This window comes from Pteropus medius, unplaced genomic scaffold, assembly GCF_902729225.1.
Source record: "Pteropus medius unplaced genomic scaffold, Ma_sr-lr_union100, whole genome shotgun sequence".
NCBI lineage: Eukaryota > Metazoa > Chordata > Mammalia > Chiroptera > Pteropodidae > Pteropus > Pteropus medius.
The window spans coordinates 6,307,602-6,322,288 of record NW_024352785.1 but is presented as its reverse complement, the minus strand read 5'-3'; the positions used below and the strand labels follow the sequence as shown (position 1 = coordinate 6,322,288).

General features: G+C 36.9%; 1 long non-coding RNA gene across 1 annotated transcript; it reads right to left on the bottom strand.

The window, feature by feature from the left end:
• Positions 1-347: 347 nt before the first annotated feature.
• LOC120590809 (uncharacterized) lies at positions 348-13,559 on the bottom strand. The gene is made up of 3 exons (XR_005649776.1): positions 13,449-13,559; positions 3,820-3,909; positions 348-441 (listed from the first exon to the last, which is right to left on the bottom strand). It is a non-coding gene; the product is annotated as an uncharacterized LOC120590809 (long non-coding RNA).
• Positions 13,560-14,687: the final 1,128 nt, after the last annotated feature.

Here is a 14,687-nt window from a genome sequence, read left to right as displayed (position 1 = left end):
TCATTTGCTTTACAAAAATTTATCGTTTTCCCCCATAAATATTTTTTAAAAATCAATAAATAAAGAGATCTTAGATTTTCAGTGGCCTCATCGTCTCTGAAAAAGATTAATTATATTTTCTGTAGTTTCTAAAAAAAAAAAATTATTGAAGTTTTGATACAGGTTTGGAGCAAAGTTAAACAGGAGGTGAGAGGCGCTGAGGTCATATTCTCATTTGCATGCCACCACCGCTTGGTGTTACAAGAACCCAGCTTTACACCTTCCCCAGGAAGTATCTTATTCCTGCTGACAGCAGAATTAACGGCTGTACTCAGAAGAAAATCAACTGTCAGAAAAGTTTACCTGTTGTAGTTGTCCTCTCTTTCTTTGTGCCACGTAAGCTTTTTTTGCTGGATTAAATGGTGTGTTGTTCAGGCTTCTTCATGGCACACCAGGGATCTGCTAGATTAAGCAGAAGGGGATTAATTAAAGGGTGTAGGTAATTCACAGACTCTGTCAAAGGCTGAGAAAACAGACTCTGGCCTGAGCCTCCAGAAATACCCATCATGCCCAACCGCATAATGGACTGTAGACATTCTGCTGTTTCTGTCTCACCGGAAGCCACTCCATAGATGCCATGAGAACCATCTGGCTTTTGCTCCTATTTCTATTTATTTATATAGTTATTTATTTTTGGTGAGTGAAATAGATAGCTTATATTCTTGGAGTCCCTCCAAACAACAACCCCATTAACTGTTGCTCTTGTTCATTGGCAGATTTCTATAAAAGAAAAGAAATCTCATAGTTAGTTGTCTGAAGAGAGAACAAAGAATCATTTTGAATCTCCTGGCTTAATGTAGCCATGTGGATACATAGATCTGGACTTGTCAGTATCTGGCTGGACACGTTCTGAGACTATCACATTTTCTTTTATGCTTTACAATCTCATTAAGCACATAGCTCACAACCAAATGAACCCAAGGTAACTATTACGTGGCATCAGGGATTGTGGATTACGAAGTGGCCTGTCTGAAGCAAGAAGCAAAGGAGGCTATGGGCTCTGTGGCACCAGCTCATACCCTCAAACCTTTAACTGCGTTGGACATCCACAGAGCTACATGAAATACTTTTACAAACTTCCTGAAGTCCGTGGCTCAGTCAGAAGCTATTGTCTTAGAAAGGTGTTAGAAGTTTAGAAGTCAACACATCAGTTATATGACTTAATAATATTGAAATAAAGATAAAGAAGAATAATACACAGCCATTCCTTTCCAGGGGAAATAAAACTTTTTTTTAGAAATATTGTTTAATACAGTGAAATCCTTTTCTTGCAAAATAAAAGTCAGAAGAATTAATGTAAATCCAGAAGAAAAAGAACCTATGTGAAACTTATTCCTCAAAATATTATTTATTTCAGACACTTAACCTCACTATTATTAGGCTGAAAGAATGATTAATTACCTATCCCAGACAAAAGCACTGATACAACTCTGGTTTAAATAAAACAGAGTCTGTTTGTAAGCAATTAATTTACAGAAGGCTTCTTAAAGACTTGGAACACACACTCTATCTTTAAAAAACTTGACCTCTTTGAAGGAAAATAAGACTAACATACATGAAACTATTAGCAAAAAAGATAAGCAGTAAGTTGTTGTTCCTACTATGAGAGCCAGGATGAGAAGCAACAAAAAAAATTTGGCATTATAAAGCACTTTCAGATTGTCAATTAGAATACAATTTATTTCATTTAGGTTTTTAAAGACTAGCCTCTTATCTCTCAGGAAAGCATGTTTCCAAATTAGAAGCATTCAGAGATGACTTATTGAATATTTAGGCATTACTCTCTTGGTATAAATAAATTTCTAAGGAAAGAGAGTTCAATCACATGTCACCTTCACTAAGACTGCCATCTTTATAATGACAATATCAATTCCCAGAAATTTCATCAAATATGTTCTTTAGGTAGGGTCTTTGATCTCAAGTATCATTTATAATTTCCATAAGTCTCCACCTGATGGACTGATGACATAGGAATTTTTTTTTCATAAGAATATTTTGTACATGTGAACAAAGATACTTGGTCCTTGTTCAAAGATTTAAAAAAAGAATGCAGGTATAAATATGGTTGCTTTTACAAATGGACATACTTTTGTGTGATACACGTGTTCTTGCAAATTTTGTCCACTAAGAAGTATAAATTATATTAAAGAAAATCTGACTACCTTATGCAAAGTAGATTTTGCGTTTTCAAATAATTTCCCATGAATTTAAAATCCCTCTTAAGTTTCAATTTTTCTCACTTTTCTTAAAGAGATGGCCCTATATTCTTTTTTATTAAATTTATTGGGGTGACATTGGTTAATAAAATTATATAGGTTTCAAGTGTAGAATTTAATAATACATCATCTGTATACTGCATTGTGTGTTCACCACCCAAATTTATAAGGAAATTTTTTGTAAATACTTACTCTGGCTTCATGAATGCATGAGTTTCTTATTGCTACTATAACAAATTATGAAAAGTCTAGTGGCTTAACACAACATAGATTTATTATCTTATACTTCTGGAAGTCAGAAGTCCAAAATCAGTCTCAGTGGGCTAGAATCAAGTTGCTGGCAGAACTTCATTCCTTCTGGCACCTTTAGGGGAAAATCTGTTTCCTTGCCTTTTCCAGCTTCTGGAAGCTGCCCACATTCCTTGGCTCATGACCCTGCATCACTCCCACTTCTCCTTCTATTATCATATTTCCATCTTTCTAACTGTATCCCTCCTACCTCCTTCTCATAAAGACCCTTATGATTACATTGGGGTCATCTGGATATTCCAGGATAATTTCTCCATCTCAAGCACCTTGATTTAATTATATCCATCAATTCCCTTTTGCCAGGTAAGATAACAATGGGAATCACTAACCATTTATGACCTCAGTCTTTTTTTTTTTTTTTGCAGAAGTTTATTACATACATTAGAACAATTATGACTTTAATTTTTCTGTGTCAGTATAAGACTGTGGATCCATTTTTTTTTCTTCTACACAGATTTGTAAATAACTATAAATTGTAGCATTTTCTAGGATATGCAAGAGTGAAAGCCATCTGATTTTGCAGTAATGGGTAGATAAAAAAGGGAGAAGTGATGATGTTGGCTAAAGCTTAGAATAGACTAACTTGAAAATGGTTTTAAAAACATGGTTGGAGATAATTTGTGAATTTTATTTATTATACTGTTCCTGTCCCCTTTTCTGTAAATAATTAAGAGGTGGCAGTCCATGAAAATCCACAACCTCTCATGAACTATGTTCACCTGAGGTGACAAATCACTAAGAGAAGAATAGACTATCAATAATAGTTTTATATTTTTAAAACAATAATTTCCTCTTAGTCCATACAGAAGTAACATGCTGTGCAAAATTATACATCATGTAGCAACAGCTGAGAAGTCAACACATATCACTATCAATGCTGCCTCTATAAAAGCCAAAAAATTACCATATCTAACAATAATTTTTACTTTAATAGAGAGAAAGGGGAACATAGAGTGAAACCAGCTTATTCTTATAAATAGTTGGTTTAACATATAGTGAACAAATTGATGTGTAAATTGACTTTGATGAATGCTTATGTTAAATGTGGTTATTTATTATGCGTTCCATTACATAAATTGGTTACAAAATTATAACAAATACTCTTTATTAATCTTACCTTCTCTATGGCTAGAGAACGACTCAAGGCAATTATCTTTCATGGACTTCAGCATCATTAGTGCTGATGTGCTGAGGAGGGCAGACAAGTTCTAACAATATACAGAAAAGGGAAACATGTCTTTTCTTTGCTACTTACATGAAGAGATGTTATTTCTCAATACAGTTCCTTCATTTCCAATTAAATTCCTCAAGTTGCTAGTTTCTAGTATTTTTGCAGTAACAGCAGCTGTAGGTGTAAGAAATATCTTGCATATTACGTTCATTATGGTATGACATTTCAAATTTAAACAGATGGCATATAGATCCTGGTCTTGAGAAACTTTGAGTTTACTCAAGATGGCACAGGTGCTTTTGGGCCACATTTGCCTACTTGGTAGGAGCTTTAAGCATTTGCTCCATGTCCAGTGACAGATTGCAAAACTGTCTTACTGTTTTCCTCTTCAGCATGAGATATAAATAACTGGAAGATAGTGGCTTTCTGGGAAAGAAAAGGAAATATGTCTTCCAAGAACACTTTTACAGGCCAACCCTAAACCAGAATCAAAGAGCTATCCTAGTAGATGATCAGAAGCCATTTCTTAGTTATCAAGGGCCATTTCTTCAGTTATAAGTTTTTCAATTCCCTGCTTCTCATCTTCCTCTCCCTCATTAGACATGTTCTTGCCTTTTCAGCTTTACTTACATCCCTAAAAGGGGAAAAGTCAAAAGGAAAGAAAACTAATTTATTCTGTTAATTATGTATCTCTTTCTGAAGATTGAAGTTGGGGTTAAATCGTGCAGGTGAGGAGGTGCTTATTCATGATTATATAAAAGAATATAACAAAAATAACAGTGCAAACTTGTAGTCTTAAAAAGTCACATAGTATTTGTAGCCTAAAGAAATCAGATAGTATTTGTAGTCTGGAGAAGTCAAATAGTATGCCTGCATTTTTCATTATTGAATATTTATTGAGCGCCAGTAATGTGTGAGCCCCTGAGCTAGGTGCTGAGCTAGGTAGGTGAGAGGATGGAGGAGGAGAAAGTCTGTCGCATCAGAAATGTTAACCAGCACACTGGTACCCGGAAATTTGCCTCATCTTGATGCTAATTGTTTATCTCTGATATGAACGCTTATAAAGTTTATAAGTTAGAATTTGGTTCAGTGATCAAGGAGATTATCTGATAAATTAAATAAATTAGAGGTTATTTTATTTATTTTTTTCTTTCTCAGGTGAATATCCATATAGGTAACCCAGTGCTTGTATGAGGCTCCTTTTCTCTTGCTATAGTACCAGGAGTGGCCTCTTTTCCTAAATTCACTTCATGGTGCAAGAGGGTTGTATTAGCTCCAGATCTTAGGACTGAATTTGAGTCAGCAGAACAAGGAAAGGGAAGGAGAAGAGCATGCTCCCTTTTCTTTTAAGAATATTTGCTGGAATTGCATAACCTCCATGTACATATAATTGAACAGATCTAGCCATAAGAGAGGCCGGGAAATAAAGTCTTGATTCCAAATGGTCACATGCCCAGCTACATATTGTATAATCTAGGACTTTCAGTTTCTGCTTGGGATGTAGAATACCTTGAAGAGCATTGATCCTGCACTTACAACAATAACAACAGCAGCAGCAGCAGCAGCAAACGCAGCAGCAGAAATGCTAAACAATCTGAAAACTCATGACTTTTCTTGAGCCCTACAGAAAAAATGATAATTACCAACTAAACTGAAATCTAAGGCAAGCCACCCAAGAAGAGTTAGGACATAAGCGCTTGCTTACCTGGGATAGATGCTATCTGTTACAAGTAAAAATTCAACTTAATTTTTTAATGAATTGCTACATGCCAACTGTGGGCTGGCAAAAGAATATAGAAGCCCTGAAGGACACAAACACAAGAACTTGCACTCATCACAGTCTCTTCTGCAAAGGACAGGTATTCACACAAAAGATTAGCAAGAGTCCTAAAAATGTATCCCTTGTGATACAGGCCTGGAGTGCCAAGAGCATAGGGCGAGGCACAGATCGTACTCCTTTATATTGTCTATGAAAAAAATGCTTAGAGTATTGAAGGGAAGGAAACAAAACCTGATGCCCTTAGGGCAGAGGTTCCCAACTCTTGGGCTGCAAACCAGTACCAGTTCGTGGCCTGTCAGGAACCAGGCCTCACAGCAGGAGGTGAGTGGCAGCAGCAAGTGAAGCTTCATCTGTGTTTGCAGCTGCTCCCCAGTGCTAGCATCACCACCTCAGCTCCACCTCAGATCATCAGGCATTAGATTCTCATAGGAGCACTGGTCCCTAGTGCCAAAAAGGTTGAGGACTGCTGCCTTAGAGCACTGATGAAAATCCATTTATGCCAGGGGAAGAGAACCAAACAAAACCCTCCATGCGTGAGAGAGAGATGGAAGTAACTGTTGGGCCCAGACCTACAGCTAGGAGTGGAGTAGGGTCACTGAGGAAGACCTATTCCCAATACTCAGGGACTTGGTGCCTGTCTAAGACTGAGACTTAAAACAACAAAAATGCCACTGACCCCCACCCCAGTGGGCTAACAAGCATTGAGTAACAAGTAATAGTGGTCTACTGCTTGAGGAGGGGCAAGACCATGCAGAGTGATCCTTTTTGAGGCAGAGTACAAAGGGAAGACCCAAAATTGAAGGGGTGGAGCAGATATTTTAAAAAAGCCCTCTGGCAAACCACCCCACATGCTAAATAAAAAGTAATCTTGAATGATTTGAAGTATGTTATACTTAGAGTAATCATAGCAACAACTCTCAAATCCAGCTAAATTTGTAATAATAATGACCCAAACATTCCCACCACACACAGATACAGGTACATACTGCACTAAGCCTAGCAGAAGACAGATGTGTTCATTTATGGGCCTAAACATTTTTTTAAACCTCAGATTCTACTTTCCTATGCAAGATGGCCAGTATCATCTGTCAACAAAAAATTATGAGACATTAAAAAAAAAACACAAATAAAAACAATCCACTGTCAAGACACAAAGCAATCAACAGAGCCAGACTCTGATATGTACAGATGTCAGAAGTATCTAACAGAGAATTTCAAATAAATATCATCAGTGTAGTAAAAGCTCTAAAGGAAACGATGAACAACATGCAGATTAGATTAGTAATTCAGCAGAGATAAAAATATAATAAACAAAATTACGCAGAGTGACAAAGAATGTTTTTCAGAGAGAGAGAGAGAGAGAGAGAGAACTGAGTATAGGAAATATTTAAAGAGATGTTGGTTGAGAATTTTCCAAAATTACTGACATATACAAAATGACAGATCCAAGAAGTTCAACTGAGAGAACATCAATCGAGATAAATACAAAAATAAACTAACAAATAAGCAAGCAGGTAAACAAAAAACACCTAGAAATATTATATTCAAACTGCTGAAAACAAAAAACAAAGATAGTATTTTGAAGGTGATCAGAGATAAAATATTACCTACAGAAGGGGGAAAATGTAGACTTACAGGTTTCTCATGAGAAACTATTCAAAGCAGAAGGAAACAGAGTTACGTTTTTTTTAAGCTATGAAAGTAAAAAAAAAAAAAAACAACTTTGTCAACTCAGAATTCTATATCTAAATTCTAATGAAAACATTTTCAAGAGCGAAGAAGAAATAAAGATTTTCTCAAACAAACAACAACTGAGAGAATTAATGGCAAAGAGATTAACACTAAAAGAAAAATGATAAAGGAAGTTCTTCAGGTAGAAGTAATATGCTACCCAAAAGAATTGAGCTCTACACAAAGAAATAACATGCACTGGAAATACATTAAACATGGTTAAATAAAAACATCATTTGTCTTATTTTTAAATTGGTCATAAAAGAAAAATGACTGTCTAAAAAAAATAATAGCAATGTATTTTGCGATTGTAGCATATGTGAAAGTAAAATATATGACAACGATAGCAGAGTAAATGAAAGGAAAGAATGAGGAATATACTGTCATAAGGGTCTTTCACTATTGTGAAGTGGTAATAAATTATTTGATGTATGTAAGTTCTAAGTCAACCACCAAAATATTTAAGAGGAGTATAAGTAATAAATTAATACTGGTGATAACATGGAATAATAAAAATATTTTTAAAAGGCAGAAAAAGAGGAAACAAAAATAAAGAACAGATGGATCAAATAGAAAACAACTAGCTAGATAGTAATCTTTAATACAAATATATCAATAATTACATTAAGTGTAAACTTTCTAAAATCATCAATTAAAAGACAAAAATATTATATTGAATTAAGAAGGGCAAATTTCAATGATATGCTCTCTATAGTAAATCAATTTTAGTTATAAAAACATAGATAAGCTAAAAATAAAAAAAGATGAAAAAAAGATATACCATGCAAATACTAACCAAAAGAAAGTTAAAATAGCCTTAATATCAGTAGAGAAAAATATTACCCAAATAGTTATATTACATGATGATAAAGAAGTCAAATTTTCAAGAAAAATTGAATATTTAATAACAAAGCTACAAAATTATGATGCAAAAAACTATAAAACTGAAAGAAAAGAGAAAGACAGATCCAGAATACTTCAACCTTTTTTTCCAGACATTGATAGAACAAGTAAACAGAAAATAAGTAAGGATATAGAAGATCCAAAGACCACTATAAACCAACTTCACCTAGTTGACATTTCTAGAGATTCCACCCAAATATGGCAGAATACATATTATTTTCAAGTGCACATGGACCATTCCTCAAAATAGACCATATTCTGCACTGTAAAACAAATTTCAACAAATTTAAATATTAGGAGACAACAAGCAGTCTCTTTTAGATACAGGTATGTAGACACAGTGATTATGCTGACAAAGTCACTCCATGTTAGGTTCTTAGAATAAAAGTACTTAATGCAGGTGTTCTGAACTGAACTCTGTGTTCCCCCAGATTCATGTGTTGAAGCCACTTAATTTGGAGGGGTGCCTTTGGGAAGCAAGTAGGTTTAGATAAGGTCATGAGTGTGGGGCTCACAGGGTGGGATTAGTGTACTTTTTAAAAGAGAGAGACCAGAGCTTTGTATCTCTCTCTGTTGTGGGAAGACACGGCGAGAAGGTAGCTGTCTGCATGAGGAAGCAGGTTTTCACTAGAAACTGAATCACGCAACACCTTGATCTTGGATTTCCCAGCCTCCAGAACTGTGAGAAATAAGTGTCTGTTGTTTAAGGCATCCAGTCTATGGTAATTCATTATAGCAGCCTGAATGGACTAAGGTGGTGGTTTGTTTATATTACTGAGTTGGAGAGTGTTTCCATCTCAGCTTTATTCAGTCAACCAAATCCTATATAACCTTTCACCAAGATGTTGACCTTAACCTTATCTTGCTCTTTCTGCTCTTTGACTCATTTTATCAAGATTTTGACTCTTTAATCTATGTATCCATTCCTTTCCTGCCTCTTATAGTGCTGACTCAGCCCTCTTTGGGGAGACAACAGTTTTGAAGAGCAATCGAAACATCAGGCTGCCACAACATCTAGCAACCTGGACTAATTCAATAACACTATCTGGAAAATGACCTCTGCCACCTGTCAGTATCAGGGATTCCTCATATATAAAAGTCAAAAAGGCTAACTGGTAGAACAGACAATGTGAGCTCTTTACCATTTCTCTAGTTAAGCTAATGATGCATATGCCACATGATACACATGTAGGGGACATAGTAACATGCACCAAGCTCAATATACCCTTAAGCATGCAAGCTCTGCATATTTCATATACTCATCCACCAAGCCCACCACCATTTATTTCTCTGTCCCCACCCAGACTCCTGTTCTCTTGTCCAGATAAGTACACCTTTATCTTGACTTAATCTCTAAATATCTTGATGACCAAGACGTGTTATTCCTGACAAACACAATTTCATCTAATTCTATAGAATCAATGGATTCTATTTTCATCAAGAAACTGTAATGTGTATAATATCCCTAAATATATTTAAGTGCATAATCATGACTTCCCTTTCCAAAATCTCTAATCAAATTAATTTCACTATTATTATTTAACCTAAGATATGAGCATTCTCTGGCACACTGTATTTCCTTTCCAACTAATATTGCCTATCATATGAGTAATATCTTTTTTTCTATTAGATGATAAGTTCTATAAGGGCATGGATAGTCACTTTTAGATTTTGCTCATTTTATCCCCTGGACCTAGAATATTGGTTCAGTATATATCTGTTGCATGAATGAATGAATAAATGAAGGGCAAGTTGTGTCCCGCAGAGGGGTTTCTTTCTTGTGTGTGTGTGTATGTGTGATGTGTGTGTCTCTCTCTCCTCCTCCCTTCTCTCTCTCTTTTCACACACACACACACACACACACACACACACACACACACACACACTTTTATTCTCTCATTCGTATGGGAGCCTCAGAATTCTTTGCTAATAGACATGTACCAGCCTTTCTCCAGCAGTGTTTGATACAGTTCTCATATTCATCAGACATGCCCATGCTTATTAGCCTCAGGGCATACTTACAAGCAGTGCAGCAAAAAAAAGGCCATCTCTGCCATAATAGTTTATTGCAAAACAAAGGAAACAAAATAAAGCAAGCATCTAGTGCTACACATACATAAGCTAATAAACAAACAAAAGGTTTAAACCACTGTGGCATCGTTGTGACAGCAGTGTCTTGAAGGAACTCCGCTGGTTCTAATTCCTGTCAGAGACAATGAATGCCTGTGGTGTGCATGCTATAACGGTGCTGGGAAGAACTATGGCTAGTTCTTTGAAACTGTCAACATGCACATGGCAGATGAATGTTCCCAAAGGTGTACATTGGCAGCATACAAATTCTCTCTTTTAGCCAGGGACATGGCCTTTGTGCTATCACATTATTATCAACGAAGAACATTATTACTAAAATATAATATGATCAAAACAGTACATTTTAACAGGAAATCGAGTCCCACAGCCAGCTGAGTATGTGGAAATTCGTTTATGTTATACAAAAGCAAGTTCTGACATCCACAGAGGTCCTAGCTTTGGCTTACCTGTGTCTTGGGGGTCAGGCACTTACAAGGGAATATTTCAATGCTCCCTTGGCTACTTATCTCTCATTATTTGGTCCTGTCTACTTCAAAATTTTATTAGAGTCCAAAAAAAGACATGCTTGGGTGTAAAGAAAATGCCGGCATCTGATATGCTGGGTTCAGCTCAGAAGCTCCATGTAAGAGACATGATTTTGGGGTGGACTGCAACAGTCAAGACTGATCTGGCCCCAGAGAGCAATAAAGGGTCATTACAATGTGTACGAGGTGGCAGACTATGATGTCCCACAAGCCTTCTCAATTGCAGGAATTAGAGAAAACCTCTTGACCGAATTCCTGACCATTCTCTCTGTGAGGTAGGACTCTCCAGCAGTGAGATGACATCACTGAAACGGTATAGTTTCCATTCTTCTCTTCTGATGTTTAACAGAGATATAATAGTCGTGGAATGTGGAAGAGGGCAGTAGCAAGGAAAATGAGGAAGAGAGAGTGGCTTAGATGTAAAAAGCTCAATTAGCTATGGGAGTGGTCAGGGAAGACACAGCCATATTTTATTTCTTAATGTTCCCCAAAGACAGGAGATGGGATTCTGCAGAAGTCAGTCTTCCTCACTCATAGAATGAATCTTTCTCCAACAGATATATGTATTTACCAGGACTTCTGTTTTTTTGGGGGGGATCATCACAGCAGACACTTATTCTGTACCTGATATGGACAGGTCTGACTCGCTCTTTACTTTTGTTGGCATTTTACTATGAATTTCACTGTGGCAATGAAAAGGATGAACCTGAGCTTCCAAGCACTGATTAACAACAGCCCATTTATTTCTAGGGTCAGTGTTTTCCTGAACTCCAGTGGAAATATGGTAATCTTGATACCTTTCTGATACTGGCATTTAGAAAAGAGCCTGATTCTCACTCAATTTATAGTACATCCAGTCATCTGAAAGTCTTATTCTAATGCAAGGCCACGCAATATGTTTTATGCAATTGATGTTGAATTTTTACACCAGCTGGGCTTCATTTCAGAATCCAATGCAATTGTTACAACAAACTTTACTTTTATTTCAGCCCAAACTCTGCATCCAGAGTTATCAAGCATCTTAGGTTAGTTTCAAAAGAGAATCTTTTCAAACTCATCATCCTGATTTTGATGTGTGAGCTCTATGTTCAGGCCATGGATGTATGATTTGCTGATGTTAGAAAAAAACAGGAGCCCTACTGAACTATCTCTCAACCTCTTGGATGTCTCGAAAATCTTTTTTAATGTTTTTCACATTAAAAAAGGAGAGCATGGACTTCTTCCATGCTCTCCTTTACTCTTCTCTTTTCCACCATGACCAAGCTCACACTGCCCCCTGACACATTTAGTATAACACTAACCACCCTAAATCACTGCCATCCTTCAAACACTTTCTCTTCTTCACCCTATTAGCCATACTCTGCCTCTGCCTATCCCACCCATAATTGCCTTAACTGTCACTGCATGGAAGTCTTGGCTTCTATTTATTTTATTTTCCTTTAACAAAATTGTTGTCAGCATGGTGTCCAAGCCCTTTGTATCAAATCCTCCTTCTCTGAGATAAAGGCCAAGATGGGAAGAGAAGGAGCCAGACTGCATTAGGAACCTACAATTGAAAGACAGTAGCTCTTGCCCATGTGTGGTTCTTGAAGCCAGAAAACAGCTGTTAAAGCTCATCTCAGAGGAGGTGCCAAGAGTCAAGCTGCTGATGGACGATGCCCAAAGGTTACTCAGAGCAAGTAGGTTAGATCTATAGATCTAAGGAGTTGTTGAGCATTCAGGGTATGAAAGGAACAAGGTACAAATCTGATCTAGTGGATGAGAGCTCATGGAGAATCTTCAGGGGAGGTGGGCCATAGTATGTTGTTTGGTTTTTATAAACATCTAGAAGGGGATCCTCCTGGATTGATACTTATGGATTTACATGAAGATTTTCAGTGATTAATGAAATCTATCTGTAAAATGAGTGGCAGTGAAATTTAATCTATCCTTTCCACTTCAATGAATGCTAGATGAATAAAATCACCTTGGACTGGTGAGTTTAATCAGGATCTGTAAACATTTCAAAAGAAGGAGGAGGAGAAGGAATAGGAGGAGGAACAGAAAAAAGAGCACAGCTTTTTTTTTAGAGGCCTAGGAGGAAATCTGTGGGCATATGGAAAGCAGAAAACATAACTAAATAGAATTTGCTCTGTTATCCAGTCCCTTTCACCATTCTCTCCCCATCCCCACCCCAACTTCCTTCTGAATGTGATTACGAATTGATTTGCTGGTGGTGGCTTCTGTGCTCTATTGGCCTGGTGATCTAGGAGACAAGGAGTAAGTACCAGATATCTGAGAGGAGAGAGAAAATAATATAATGAAGCAGAAAAGGAAGGAACTACTGAAAAATCTGATGACAGCTGAAATCTTGCAGCCTAACACACCTTTGCCAGACTTTTCTTATAGGTACCTTTAGTGTCCCTTAAAAGGCAGAGCAGGGCAGGCCTATTGCTTATGATGGTATGCACGGACTACATTCAGGTCTCTGTATACGTTGAATACTTTGGCTTTTCAGCAGGATCCTTTCCTGGAAATTTTGAAGAGCTGTCTAATGATTCACCAAATGCTTTGCTGCATTACAAACCACTCTTGTTTGGGATCAGGGCGAGCAGAAGAGCAAAACCAGATTGGTTTTGTTCTCTGGCAGCTGTTAAGATCTGTACAGCTACCTACCAGATGACTCTGGAAGGGGATCCTCCTACCTGCTCCTTCCAAGGGAGCTGTTGGGGTCACAGAAGGACTCCAGCTGAGTGAGTGTATGCTTGATCCTTCAGCCTTGAAGGGGAAGTACGCCAGATGCTTCTTCCTTCTGTACAGGGCCCTGTTTATTTAAGCGGCAGCTACCAGACCTAAAGGTTAAAAAAAAAATTAGCCATTTTCATATCCAATATTTAATATCTACTTTAATTAAAATGGGTATCTATTTAAATTATTTAAAGAAAGGAGTTCTTTGATTATGAGTGCTCATTTCCAAAGAAAGAAGACAGCAGAACGTGGCCTCCCTAATCCTAATTAAAGGTGATAGCCTGAATTAGCATGTAACTACTTGCTATGTTTGTCACATCACTAGTAAAAGTAGTCTTGTTTTTTGTTTTTTGTTTTTTAACTTAAAGAGATTGCTCCCTCACAAGCGAAGAGCCCAAGTTCTGCCTCCTGAGAAAAAGGTGGTGGATCTTGTTGCTGTCTGGAGGATTCCTGAGGGATATGAATGGTGATCATTATTTGGAAACAGTGAAGGAACCACTTCAGTTTCCCAAGCACTAAAAAGCTTTTAAAACTCTTTCTCATTCTAATCTTTGCTGGAAGACTGATTATTTGATATTTGATGTCATTCACTTATTTTTAAAACAGCTGATGGCTCTTAGCAACTAGGCAGCATTGAAATTTGTAACTTTTAATGAACCAATATTTGAGAAATTAAAAAAATAAAGGAGATTAATTCAAATTTTTATATTGCCCTTTGCAATCATACTAACAAGAAAATCAGCTGTTTGACAGCATAATGTAACTTCACTGGAGCTGTGATTTGATAGGATACATCCAAGGGGAAACTAGAATTGCAAGACGCAGGAGTTTTTCTATAAACCCTTGAAATAGTGTCCCAGAGTGCATTGAGGTTTCTGGGATATTATGGAAGTGCAAAGAGAACTCAGGGAACAGAAAGATTTTTTGTTGTTGTTTACTCGTTCGATTTTGTGTGGCCCTTGACTTTTCCCCTCTAGAGATCAAATGGTTCTTTGCTTCATCTCCAGCTTTTCTTCTAGCAACAGGCTCTATCCTCTCTGTCTATAGGGGTATGACCATGAAGCAAGTCAGAGAAACATTCTTCTGGATGGAAAGGTTAGCACAGGATATGTTACCAAAGTAGCTTGCTTCCTAGGAATGTTTTTAAATTGTAGTTGCAAGACAAGTGCCCATTTCTCTCTAAATGGGTAGCTAAA